Below are 15185 nucleotides of genomic sequence, written 5' to 3'. Positions count from 1 at the left end.
CAACATCCAGACAAAAAAAAAAAAAAATGGCCGTCACGTCATTGACACATAGACAATACATCACAATTATATTGGGCCCCTATGTATTATTTTCACTGCATTTCCTAAAGATAGGCCTACTGATGAAATACACACAAAGTATATAGCTCCAGTAATATTTCTCAACTTAAATACGGTATTTGCTTCTTTTTTCGCGTAATAGTTGCGCACTAAAATGATCGGAATATTTCGAGGTTTAATAGGACAATGGTGTTATATGGATGGATGTAAATGTTTATGGATCATCTTTTCATAATTTCACCAGTTTCTTTTCTACGCAACTATTAATAATCAACTATAGCTATATTACAGGCTACTGCCACACAGTAACTAATCTTATTACTGAATTCAGCGAAATTTAACAGAGCATACCTTTACCATTTCATCAGGAACCTCGACTGAAACGTAAACTTTTTAGTGGAAAGTATACTGAAAGTGTCTCCTCCGCCATGTTGCTTAATGTCGAGGTGTTACTATGACAACTAGAAATAGTCAGTGCGATTTTAAGTCATTTGACGTCATCAGCTCTAGCAGCTGAGTATCAATATTCTTAATACGTGAAAACTTGGTTCATTTGTTTTATTACTGTAATGTTTCATCGGAATTTGGTCCAATGTCAGCTCTTATTTATTTGATCCATGGAAAATGAATTACCATCTAACTCTTAAAGATGTTATATATACCTATACAAATAATGAGAAGACGAAGGAGTATGTATAGTGAATTTCTATATTATAAATGCACTCTAAAAAATGCTGGGGTAAAAATAACCATTGCTGGGTTATTTGGTAACCAAGTGCTGGGTTAATATTGAACGGAACACACACTGGGTTATTTTTGACTCAGCTTGCTGGGTTATTAATTTTAACCAGTGTGCTGGGTTGTTTCTTGACACAATGCTGGGTTAAATCGACTACTTTTTAAAGGTTCTTTATTTTAGATAATCTACTACTAAAAATAGTAATAAGCAAGTTATGCTTATAGAAGCATAACATGTTTCACAAAATTCCAAATAAACAAAACAGTATACATGTACAACATGAAAGCATTTTATTTAATTAGTAAATGGCCAGCAAAATTTATCATTTTATTCTGAACCAGGCAGAAAATTAAAAAAACTATTAAATATGTTATTTTACAGAATATCAAATTAAATAAATTCTATCAATATTTTTATTTAAAATTTAATTTATTTAGTCCAGCATAAAATAATTCAAACAATGTTTAATTAAATTTTCGGAACAAGGCAGTGCTTTAATTATTAAGAATGTACATGAATTACTAAACTGTAGCAAATCAATTCACAATACACCAAATAAATAAATAAAAATAGATACATACATGATACAAAATACCTGCATTAGTTAGTTTAACAAACAATTTAGTCCTCAGCAGCATAAATGGAGGCACGCAAAAAGTAAATTGTTGAATTTTCGGAACCAGGCATCTCATAAACTACCTGCTGCAAAAACTCCCAGGCAGGGGCACATTGTTTTGGAAAGTGGGTGTCAAAGCAAAAATGGACTTGAAACAAACATCTACTGCCTTAAGAAGAGTCTGCTCTTCTAGGGCTTCCCCATTCACCACCATGAAAAACTGTCCACCAACTCCAAGTTCTAAGTCAAATGGGAAGGGCTTCTCCTCCCTCTGTTTTAGTAGGTACTGCACCATGTTGGTTCCAGACTAAATAAGAAAATAACATCAGACATTAAAGTGCATGTACTCCTTACCAAAAAATTGTTACAGGTGTAATGCACTTGATGAACAGCTGTAAAGTAAATAAATGAGCCTGCTCTGGTGTTGTTTTCACATGTTCTACTTACTGGTTGTACATCAATGAAAGAGGTTCTGGCTTCCTCAATAGTTGGCCGGAAGGTTTTGTTGCCAATCTTGTACACTGATGGCGGAATGATCTGAGGTAACATTTTCAGTGCCATGGTGCCTTTGGTATCTAAAAGGAGATAAAAGTTCATTTCAGTGATCCGATCACAAGCGATCAGCACTAAATACAGGTGTAAATGGGGCCCAAAATGTTTTGTAACTGGATCACAAAAAGCATATACTGTATGGAGGTCATCAAAAACACAAGTGACCAAATCACATTTTAGGTGTAAACACTGGTCCATCCTCAATGCGTCCTGGACAGTAGCTAAAGTACACCTCTCAGCTCCTAAAAAACCACTGCACTAACAAGAGTTTTAAACGTTGCTGGTTCTGTGTGGCTTTAAAGGAATAGTTCACCGAAAATATCTAATTCTTTCATAATTTTCACATACTTATGCCATCTTAAACTCATATGACTTTCTTACTTCTGCAGAACACAAACAAAGATATTTTGAAGATGTCTGTTTGTCCTTTTAATACAAGTCAATGGGGTCCAAAACATTCGAGTTCCAAAACTGACCTAAAGGCAACATGAAGGTAATCCATACCTTCCAGAGTCCAGTGGTTTAATCCTTGTCTTCTGATTCAATAGTTTTTGGGTAAGAAACAGACCAAAATGTAACTTGTTATAGGTCGCACACATCAACAATAATTTATTTGTGTTTTGCAGAGGAATGAAAGTTATTTGAGTTTGAGATGACATAAAGGTGATGAAATCAGAGACCCTCCCCTGATGTCTCGCCTGGCCACTTGTGATCAACTCACCTGAAACGCATCTTTAAATAAGCTTAACAGCATTTTAGTGTTTTTAAAAAGTGAGAAAAAGAGAAGATCAAGAAGGGGCAAGTACTTTTAATGCAACTGTTTCTTTTGCATTTGATTTTACATAATTACTAACCTGCAGACATGTTGTCTAAATGAAGGTGTTGCAGCGGGGGCGTGGTCAAGCGTCTCTCAGGAAAGAGAGAAAGCGGTAAGGGCACTTGCACCTGAGCTAGATTATGTCTAACACCTGTGTCTCTAATTACAGTGAGCATGGGGAGAGTGGCATAAAAGAGCCACACCGCCAGCAAAGAAAGAAAGAAAGAGAGAGAGAGAGAGAGAGAGAGAGAGAGAGAGAGAGAGAGAGAGAGAGAGAGAGAGAGAGAGAGAGAGAGAGAGAGAGAGAGAGAGAGAGAGAGAGAGAGAGAGAGAGACACACACACACACACACACACACACACACACACTCTCTCTCTCACTCCCTCACTCCCCAGAGTTATGTTTGTGAAGTTAAGAGTTTATTATAGTTAAGTTGCAGAGACTGTTATTCTATCACGGAAAAAGTTATTACTGTGAAGTTGAGAGCAGTGTGGTCATTAAAGAAACCTAACCTGTGAGTAGAGCAACCTGCCTCCCGCCTCCTCCTTTCCACGGAATATTCACATAAGGAAATACATTTGTTGTCCATCTCTTTTAGCAAAGGCCAGGATCTTGTCAGCGAAGTCAGGCAACCAGGATGAGCACAATTTGTCAGCAGCATCAGGGTGAAGTACACTAAAGTCTTGAGATATCTGTAGTTGGAAATTATGATTGACAATTATGATTATAACGTCATAGAATTTTAGTGATAAATTCAATTTTTTTTATTGTATTTTATTTTACTCAGTTTTTTAAAGTGATGAAATTGAGGCTGGCACTTTATCACATGATTAATGTTATTATAGTTATTATTAAATCAAATAAAATTCATCTGCTTCAATCTACTGGGAAACGGAGCGAAAAACACACTGAGGTTATATTGCATTTACCTTGCCTGGGGTATCCGTTAGACGAGGGAACTCTGATAAAATCTCAGAAATTGGTTTGGAGCTGTTCTGGTGAATCCAGTGAGCCCTAAAAGAGCAGTTGCTTTCATATTCTGCTCAACCTGGTCCTGTTTTTTTAGCCATTCTTTTAATTGAATTGCTCTCAAGAGACAAATTTGATGCTGTTGAGAGGTAAGTTGACAAAGTGAAAAGTCATACTGGTTAATTTACATCAGCTGTACATGTACAGTGCCCTCCACAAATATTGCCACCCTTGGTAAATGAGCAAAACAGTCTGTTTATCCTCTTTTTCATTCAAATATTCACAAATCTAACATTTAAGTCAAGTAAAATTATTGAAAAATCAAAGTAAATAAATGTGGGTGAAAAATCCACAATATAATCTTACTGATGTGCAAAAAAAGGTTGCTGAGCTGCACAAATCAGGATATCTCCAAGTAAGAATAAGTAAGAAGTTTATATATACTTGTTAATAACGAACAGATATATTGCATGTCTAAATTACTAATTTTAGTTCTTGGAAATGTTTTAAAAATTTTAGTCGGAGGCCAATTTTTGGGATGAGTGCTGCAATTGTGTTCTCATCCGATAACAAGAAACTGTCATCATCTATCTGCTCATCTGGAAGATAACAAACAAAAACAAACAGTGAAAGCAGGCATGGATTACATTATATACATTCTATATTACTCTGACACTGTTTAAATGCTGGAGCTGGCACTGGCTATATCTGAGAAAATCATAATTATCTATAAAAAAATAAAATAAAAAATCCTTGAGAGAAATTGAAAAAGATGTTTGTGAATGTTACCTGCACAATTTTCAACGAGGCACTCAAGATTCCAGCTGGTGAGTTTTTGTTTCACAAAAATGTCCATTGCTGTACAAAAACACAAGGAAATATCTGATTAGCAATATCTTGACTAGGTTAGCTAGCTACTGCTAACTAAACCTAGCTAGCACTGTTGTGTCTTGCTAGCTAGTTGTTGTCTTTTAGTCTATTTCAGCTATCCTCAAAGACATGAGGTTGTAATATGCCTAACAATTCAACATTGTAAAGGTACTTAAGTTTACTATTTCGTGTTTAATAAAACATATTGCACTCCTTTTGTGATATGACATATATGCTGGTCATTGGTTGTTACACAGCAGGTTCCGGGGTTGCTAGGTTACGGGGGAGGGTACTGCACTTTGGTTGTAGTGAGTCGTCTGCCTAAACCTTACCTTTCGGAATCCTCTTTCTTTGGTTTACTTAACGGTTTCATTGTGGCCTGATATTTTTTTTTTATCTTATCGTATCAGTTCAGATACGCATTTCATCGTTTGATAAGGCTGAAAAACGCAATATGGAAATAACCTGTTTTATACAACCACTAGAGCATTTAAGACGAAAAAATGAATATGTCTAAATAAATAATCATAAATAAACAAATAAAAATAAAAACTACGTCTCGAAACGCAGTAACCATGGTTTAAATTGAATAATTGTCATTAACGGGCACCAGAAGAGTAACGGCCACGACGCGATTACAACCTCAGGGTGTTAATCATTTTTGAATGGTCACTTTTTCCTTAATTATGTAAATCCCAAAAATATCATACTTCTCACTAGTTGAAATAAAGCTAGTTTTATAGGTTTATAGCAAAACAAATAGCATCACTCACCTTTACTCAAATACTGTCCAACGTCGTCCTCCTCTCGGCCGTTAAGTTTTGGCTTTGAACAGCGCGAGGAGATGAGCCATTACCCAGAATATTACCCAGCAAAATAGGTTAAATTACTACAGCGAATGGGTCGAAAAAATAACCCAGCATTTTTAGAGTGTGGCAAATATTATATTCATAAACAAAAATTTGCAAAGTGCCAAACAAAATTGAATTTGTTTGTTGGAAATGGAAAACTCTCTCTCTCCTCTCTCTCTCTCTCTCTCAATTTTAAATTTTAAAGTACTTTATTAGTATGATTGTGTTTACATACAATATTGCCAAAGCATTAATACACAAAACAGATAATGACAAGACAAATAATAATAATAATAAAACAGTAACAAATAACAATAAAAATAGAATTAAAATAAGGTGCCAGGTAATTAATAAAATAAAATAAAAACTATAATAACAATATACACTATACAATATAAAATAAAATAAGCATTTAACAAGACATTATGAACATAAAAAATAATAATAATAATGTGACTGAAGTACATTAAGGCAGTGACTGGTTTCTGAGGGTGTGCACTTCAAAAATTAATTTAGCTGCAACTGATGCATGATTGTCCTCCCCCAGTAACACCTGCATTTGATCTGTTTCTGCTGAACTGGAAAACTGTGGCATGAGGTTTGAGAGTTTTTCAAAGTATTTCTCTCTCACCTCTGCAAATTTCTCACAGTGAAGGAGAAAGTGTGCCTCTGTCTCGACCTCACCATCGACCTCACCAGTGTCACAGTGAGCACAGACTTGTTCTTCCTTTGGAAGCCATGCTTGTCTGTGTCTGCCATTTTCTATGGCCAGACTGTGATCACTGAGCCTGTATTTGGTGAGGATCCGTCTCTGTTTTGGATCTCTTACAGTGTGGAGATATTCTGCCAGATTATACTTTCTGTTTAGGGCCTGATAACATTCCAATTTGCTTTGGTTTTTACTTTCATTTTCCCAATGATCCAAATGTGAATTTTTTCTTTCTTTTATGATTTGGTTTATTCTGATTTGGTTTTGTACAGCAGTACTGGTCTGAAACTTGTTAATTGTTAGTGGGTTTGTGAGTTTCAGAACCAGCTGACAAAGGGGACTGGTTTTACGTTTCTCTCTCTCTCTCTTTTCTTTATTTTTCCTTCCTGTATAAAGGTATTGTAATGTTGTCCTCTTTTGTTTTGAACTCATTTGTATGGACATGTTATTTCTTACTTGATGTTATTGTTGTTAATCATAATATATATATATATATATATATTCTTAATACGTAGACATGTTTCTACGTTTGTATTTTTAACACTATACATTTAAGTTGTTCATAAGTAAAGGGTTAAGCCTTGTCTTTCTTTTAACATATTGTTCTACTGAAAAAACTTAAAGAGGATTCATCATGAACATAAACACCCAGTTTTCTATTATTTTGTCTAATTTTATCTATATAAGAAGTAATTCTTCCCTGTGACTTTTAAAGCTGGCAGCTAGGGAGTTGCAGTTTATATAATATATTACAAACTCAGCAGAACTGTCTAATGTCCAACATATGTTCTGACCATGACCAAGAAATTCTGCAGAGATGCTAACAGTTATGTAAATCACAACATTAGCCTGGAAAATGCATCAAAAGCCCCATTATAAAGAATCCCCCCCAAAACCATGTTTCTCCAAGGCAATGTATTCTGGTGTCAAAAAGAGTTTAATGTGCAGGCTACTGCAGGGTTACTGGAAGGAATGTATTTATGTACATGTCTCTGGGTCATGCTGATTCCCACCTCAGCACTAATAAGTGTCACATTTTAGCATCTGGTTTACATAACCAATACAGGATGAGGCAGTCTCAGTCTACAAAACACTGGATCATCTCTTTGAAAGGTGTACACCTTCACACTTTTTATATGTGGGATTGTGACAAATACCAACATGATCTGGATAACTTTATTTCTGTTTCATATGTTTCCTCATCTTCTTGCATCTTTAAATGTAACTATGGTGAGTCTTGTAAACATTTGCTTTTTGTCAGCTGTAAATAATGTATTATATAGGTGTTTCTTAACCTTGTCATACTTGAAAGATTTTACAGTATGCTAGAATGCCTTCTATAAAGCTATTCATTTTCTTATTATCCTGTACATTATGAAATACACAGACTGTTGTTAAAATAACATGTTAAATAGTGAAGAATAGCTTTTTTTGAGATATTATTTTTTTTTCAATTTCATGTTAAACAATGCCATTATATTTTATTGCAATTATAGGAATAGTTCACCCCAAAATAAAAATTATCATCATTTTTACTCACACTCATGCCTTTGTCATGTATGACTTTCTTCTGCTGAACACAAACAAAGATTTATGGAAGAATATCTCAGCTCTGTAGGTCCATATTATGCAAGTGAATGGTGAACAGAACTTTGAAGCTCCAAAAATCACATAAGCATAAAAGTTATCCATAAGACTCCAGTGGTTAAATCTATATCTTCAGAAGTGATATGATATGTGTGGTTGTGAAATAGATCAATATTTAAGTCCTGTTTTTCTATAAATCTCCACTTTCACATTCTTCTTCTTTTGTTTTTGGTGATTCGCATTCTTCATGCATAATGGGCAGGGGCGGGAGAGGAGAATCTATAGTAAAAAATTACTTAAATATTGATCTGTTTCTCACCCACACCTATCGTATCGCTTCTGAAGATATAGATTTCACCACTGGAGTCTTATGGATTACTTTTATGCTGTGTTTATGTGCTGTTTGGAGCTTCAAATTGTTGGTACCCATTCACTTGAATTGTGAGGACCAATAGTGCTGAAATATTCATCTCAACATCTTCATCTGTGTTCAGCAGAAGACAGAAAGTCATACACAACAGGGATGGCATGAGGGTGAGTAAATGATGAGAGAATTAATTGTCATTTTTGGGCAAACTATCCCTTTAACATTTTCTTGATGCAACTAGGAATATAACAGAATTCCAGCATAACTCATCTCAATAAATCTGTTAAATTAACTGAGGAGTTTGAGGATGTCACTCATCATGAATAAAAAGAACACGATAACAGAGATGCAGGCAAGGACAAGTGCACTGTGCCATGTGAAATGACAGCAAAGCTAATGAGCAGTGAGAGGCATTCCTTATGCAGTAGGTGTTTCATTTGTTTTGTGAATGATTTACACATTCTCGACATTCACTGCCTCTGTCTTGCCTACTTAGTCTGTTCGCTGCTTTACTTCACAACTCATTTCGTTTATAATAGATAACCTCCAGCATACCATGGTATCATATACAAGAAGCACTAGGAAGTTAAGAGATCTCATTGATGAACATCAGAAGACTTTGGAATTTCTCTCAAGTCAGGTAATTAGTACATTCCAAACATCATATCCTATACATTCTTTTACAAAATGTTTTGACATTTTATTTTATTTAATAGATAATCGAGCTTATGACCAGAGTAAACACACTCTTAGATGTGCAGAGAACCAACAGTGACATATTTTCTGTAAAGCCTATACTGTCCCATGGTAAGATATTAGCCTGCTTCCATTTGATTTGGTTTCATTTTCCTTTCTATTCCACATCCTCACAGTGAATCCCTTTCGTTTTACAGGGAGAGATTGTAGTGACATCAAAGAAACACATTTTGAAGCTCCAAAAAGTACATAAAGGCAGCAGAAAAGTAATAAATAAGACTCCAGTTTTTAATTCCATATAATCAGAAGTGATATCATAAATGTTGATCTGTTTCTCTCCCACACCTATCATATCACTTCAGAAGACATATATTAAACCGCGGGAGTCTAATGGATTACTTTTATGCTACCTTTACGTGCTTTTGGGCTTCAAAGTTTTGGTCACCTTTCACTTGCACTGTGAGGACCTACAGAGCTGAGATATTCTTCTAAAAATTTCTTCAGCTGAAGAAAGAAAGTCATACACATCTGGGATGACATGAGGGTGAGTAAATGACGAGGGATTCTCATTTTTCCCATCTAACAGGTGTTCTGTGAGATGGATTATATGGAGGGTGGATGTAAAGTAATACAGAGAAGGACAGATGGTCTCACGGCCTTCAAACGAGTTTGGTCAGAGTACTTGGATGGATTTGGACACTTACCAGGTAGGTTTCTCTTATTAATCTTGGCATTAGTCAATTTCCAATTGGGAAAAAAGGAATTAATTGATAAAAATGATGTTGATATTATCTCTTAAATATGAATGGAAGTGCATTTACTGTTGGCTTTGTCTCTGTAGGTGAACATTGGTTGGGTTTGAGGAAGCTCTTCAATATTGTGAGTCAGAAGAGCACACGTTTCCAGCTGCATGTGTCTCTGGTTTCCCATAATGATACCACAGTCTATGCTTCATACGACAGCTTCTGGATTGAAGATGAAATCAAATTCTTTGCAATATACCTTGGCAGATATGCTGGTAGTGCAGGTCAGAAAATCGAAAATAGTTCTAATAACACTGCACTACTCAATGTAAAATTATACAGTGCATCCGGAAAGTATTCACAGCGCTTCACTTTTTCCACATTTTGTTGTGTTACAGCCTTATTCCAAAATGGATTAAATTAATTATTTTCCTCAATTCTACAAACAATAACCCATAATGATAACATGGAAGAAGTTTGTTTGAAATCTTTGCAAATTTATGAAAAAAATAAAAAATAAAAAAAATAAAATAAAAAAAATAAATCACATGTACATAAGTATTCACAGCCTTTGCTCAATACTTTGTTGAAACACCTTTGGCACCAATTACAGCCTCAAGTCTTTTTGAGTATGATGCTACAAGCTTGGCACACCTATTTTTGGGCAGTTTCTCCCCTTCTTTGCAGGACCTCTCAAGCTCCATCAGGCTGGATGGGGAGCGTTGGTGATGGTGATGAGCGGTGCCTGGTTTCCTCCAGACATGACGCTTGCCATTCAGGCCAAAGAGTTCAATCTTAGTTTCATCAGACCAGAGAATTTTGTTTCTCATGGTCTGAGAGTCCTCCAGGCGGGCTATCATGTGCCTTTTACTGAGGAGTAGCTTCCGTCTGGCCACTCTACCATACAGGCCTGATTGGTGGAGTGCTGCAGAGATGGTTGTTCTTCTGGAAGGTTCTCTTCTCTCCACAGAGAAACGCTGGAGCTCTATCAGAGTGACCATTGGGTTCTTGGTCACCTCCCTGACTAAGGCTCTTCTCCGCCAATCGCTCAGTTTGGCCGGGCGGCCAGCTCTAGGAAGAGTCCTGGTGGTTCCAAACTTCTTCCATTTACGGATGATGGAGGCCTCTGTGCTCATTGGGACCTTCAATGCTGCAGACATTTTTCTGTACCCTTCCCCAGATCTGTGCCTCGACACAATCCTGTCTCAGAGGTCTACAGACAATTCCTTGGACTTCATGGCTTGGTTTGTGCTCTGACATGCACTGTTAACTTTGGGACCTTATATAGACAGGTGTGTGCCTTTCCAAATCATGTCCAATCAACTGAATTTATCACAGGTGGACTCCAATCAAGTTATAGAAACATCTCAAGGATGATCAGTGGAAACAGGATGCACCTGAGCTCAATTTTGAGTGTCATGGCAAAGGCTGTGAATACTTAAGTACATGTGATTTTTTTAGTTTTTTATTTTTAATAAATTTGCAAAGATTTCAAACAAACTTCTTTCACGTTGTCATTATGGGGTATTGTTTGTAGAATTTTGAGGAAAATAATGAATTTAATCAATTTTGTAATAAGGCTGTAACATAACAAAATGTGGAAAAAGTGAAGCGCTGTGAATACTTTTCGGATGCACTGTAGGTTCAGAGCTTAAATATTTGTTTTTAATCAATCTACAAACTACAATTATCTATTAAGAATATTTAAAATATTAATATTGTGTCCATTACTTAATATTTCATGTGAAACATGCAGCTAATGCCCAATTAATTAGTTGCACAGTCTTGGCTGCAAATCTAATTAAATCCCTGTTAAAAAAGTAATCTTTCCAAAAAAGTAGCTTTATTCAGTAAATTTAAAGACCCCATTAAATTGCTTGACATGCTCAATTTCTGTTCTGTGTTGATGTATTTCCAATTGAATGAGTTTGAGTGGAATACATTGAAAGGATCCTCCCCTTTTAAAAAAAAAATAGCCAATAGGCTTTAGTCACGTCACAGCCACTAACCATGATTTGCTACTTGCTTGTTAGTTGCAGGTAGTATTAGTGGAAGGGACATTCTCATTCTAGAAATAATTTGATTAGACAAAAATCTGTGTAGTGCAAAATGAGTCATCAATATTGTTGCTCATTTTTCCTGGAAGAGAAAGACTGAAAATATAAGGCAATAGTAAATACTATACATAAACAAGTAGACAGTCCCAAAGCTAACACACATATGAAGAAGAAAAAATCAACTCTGCTTTTGACATAATGGAGTTTATAAAGTATACATTTCTTTCTCTTTATTTCTGCAGGTGATGCTTTTAGAGGGTACGACCAAGAGCAGAACAGAACACAGCCCCTTTCAGTACCTTTGATGTTGACAACGATGGCTGTTTACCATTCTGCACTTTTGATGAAAAAGCTATTGAGAGCTGCAGTGTGCACCTAAACAACACAGGATGGTGGTTTAACCAATGTGGCAAGGCAATCTGAATGGCTTACCACTGGATCAAGATCACTCCACCCAACCACATATTCGATGGGACACCTGGACCAAGAATGGCATACCTGTCAAAATCAAATCAGTGTCTATGAAGATCAGAAGAGTTGATCTCCCGAACTAAAAATAAATCGCTAAAGCTATGAGTGTCTGAAGACCATGCACTGAAATGGAGCAAATTACATTGGTACTAATAATGCACTTTTATTCACATTTTAAGGGGAAAAAAACCCTATGGCATCGTGATGTAGTGCCCTGTGCTTTTTAATCTTGGGTCAGGGTCCAAAATATTCACTTTAAACTTTTCAGGTGTTATGAATAAGGGCAGTTATGTCATAACTCCTGCTAGGTTGGACCAAATGTTTCCACTTAAGATAAACTGTCAAGTTATCAGCTTTTAAAATCCCAGAAGAAAACCTCTGTTGTATTTAGTTTGCATGAGACAGCAGATTTAACTCAAAACAGAATTATAGCTTCTACAAAAAACTTTGTCATAATTAATAGACAGTAGAGCCCAAACACAGGGCAGTCTGTTCCTAAAAGTATTTACTATCATGAAAATGAGCTCTTATATAGACTTCATAGATTATAAGTTTAAGAAAACGAGACTGGATTTGTATTTTTTTACTTTGAATAGCAACTAGGTAGAACTAGCTTTTAGATGACAACCAAGCACTTTGAAATAAAGGAGAATATCTCTGTCCCCACTGACGTGGGTGGCCCATTGTTTGTCCTGATTAATTTGCACGACAGAGAAAATTAACACACTTAAAATAAGCTGCATAGTGTGTGGCCCCCTATTAGCATCACTGTCCTTAGGTAAATATGTCAGTGTGTGTACTGTATATGTTAAACGATCTGTACTGTGTCTATTTAGAGCAAAGAATCCAGACAGATTTTGTCCTGCCAAAGACTAAAACAAATGTCCAAGTTGTGCTGAAGCGTTTCGTGGGCAGAATCTTGCCTTCGGCTGATGTGGGAGTCCGTGAGAGAGTGAAGGGATTTCTGGGACACAGGTCCAGTGGTGTTATGAAACCAGATATCACTGAACCCAGTGTTATAAAATGAATAATTCTGCATTTAGTTCACAAATAGAATCTTTATCTTCAAAGATAAGTACGTGAACGCAAGTGCTTCTAGCAAGCTCTATTTCATGCCTTGTTGTGTTCCAAAATGTATCAGACTGGAATTCATAAAGCAACACAAGTATGCGTTCAGTGTTGTACATGTAATCTCGATTGTGTAATCAGAAGACTAAAACCAAGTACTTGAAATTAGATTACATTACATTTTTCAATGTGCATAATCAGATTACAGTTACTTGTTTATGTATTAGATGATTACAGAGGGATAACATCAATCTAATTTGCAGGGTGGGGGCACAGGAACTCACAAAAAAGAAATTGCTGTTTGATTTCAAATGGATTTCCATCAAAACAACACTTATTCATGCAATAAGTAATCCAAAAGTACTCAGGTTAGAGTGTAATATAAAATATTGAGTTACTGATTACAATTAAATTTGTGTAATTTGTAATCAATACTGAATTACATTTCAGAAGCAATCTACCCAACACTGTATGCATTGCATTTCCAACATTCTCACTAGGGGCGCTATAGTGGAGATTAGCATGAACTGTACGCTTCTACTATGTGTTACTTATGTGTAAGCCAACTATAGTTATTGCAGAGCAGCAGTTTAAATAGAATATTTCTGAGCAAGTAAGCTACTGTAAAGTCAACATATTTATAGCAGTTTACCTGAATAATAACACATCCAATGTAATGACACAGGCTTTTGAAGGTAACTCTATTGCCCCCCCATGTGTATTGAGATATGTTACAGCCATAACACAAGAACGCATGTTGGCAATGCATTGGTCACACGCTCACATCTGCGTACATGTACTTGCATAAGATATGTTTGGCCAAAGGTGACACATCATGGACAGCACTCTTTTGACATAAGAGTTTAACTTTCATAACGTTCCCAATGCAATGCTCCTTCCTTAGTCCACACAAAACATTTAAGAAAACTAAGCTGTAAAAAAGTGGTCATTCAGAAACCATCATGGTTATGATGTCAGACTCAGAACTACAAGCACATTTACAAACAACCACCAATGTTTATATATCATTGCCTATTTAGTATTCAACGACTTTGATGAACGACCAAAAATGAAAATTCTCTCATCATTGACTCTCATGCCATTCCAAATGTGTATGACTTTCTTTCTTCAGCAGAACACAAACAAAGAAGAATATTTCAGCTCTTTAGGTCCATACGGTGCAAGTGAATGGTGACCAGGACTCATATAAAAGGTCCGAAAAGCATATATAAGTAGCATAAAAGTAATCCATATGACTCCAGTGGCTAATTCCATATCTTCAAGAGCGATAAGATAGGTGTGGGTGAGAAACAGATCAACATTTAAGTCCTTTTTTACTATAAATTCACCCCCAGTAGGTGGCGATATGCAAAAAGAATGTGAATCGCTAAAAACAAAGGAAGAAGAATGTGAAAGTGGAGATCATAGAAAAAAAAAAAACTTAAATATTGATCTGTTTCTCACCCACACCATCATATTGCTTCTGAAGACATGGATTTAACCACTGCTGCCTTTATCTGCTTTTTGGACCTTTTTGATATAGAAATCCAAAATTTTGGATATATATAAAAAAACAAATTTAATAACTGCAAAGTAAAATTTTATCCATTGATTCATCAAATATGATTTCATTCCTGGCTAAGAAACACCCAAAGCCCCATAGCAGCCAGCCTTGGGTTCGAGAATATTTAGTTAGTATGATCCCTGTCCCTGGAAATTACGCTAAAAACAGTCACTCTGATGGTCATCAGTATCAGTGCCATCATCAGCATGAGAATAGAAACAAAACAGTGGCTTCCCATGACCCACTGTACAGGTTACCTTTTGACCCATCAGTTTGGCTCATGTAGTCAGTCAGACCACTGAAGCACGTATACTTTTAGACACACACACACACACACACACACACACATATAGAAGTGAGAGTGTGGGAGAAAGAGTGCAAAACAGTTGCAAAATGAAGGGAGTAAAACGTGTGATGTAGCAGCTGAATGTACAGTACGTGGCGACTGG

At 36.1% G+C, this 15185-nt stretch overlaps 1 pseudogene; it reads left to right on the top strand.

The window, feature by feature from the left end:
- The first annotated feature begins 8681 nt into the window (after positions 1-8681).
- On the top strand, positions 8682-12465 carry LOC127428962 (angiopoietin-related protein 5-like; annotated as a pseudogene).
- Positions 12466-15185: the final 2720 nt, after the last annotated feature.

This window comes from Myxocyprinus asiaticus, chromosome 38 (genome assembly GCF_019703515.2).
Source record: "Myxocyprinus asiaticus isolate MX2 ecotype Aquarium Trade chromosome 38, UBuf_Myxa_2, whole genome shotgun sequence".
NCBI lineage: Eukaryota > Metazoa > Chordata > Actinopteri > Cypriniformes > Catostomidae > Myxocyprinus > Myxocyprinus asiaticus.
Note: the sequence above shows the minus strand (reverse complement) of the source record. Positions and strands in the feature narration are given on the sequence as shown.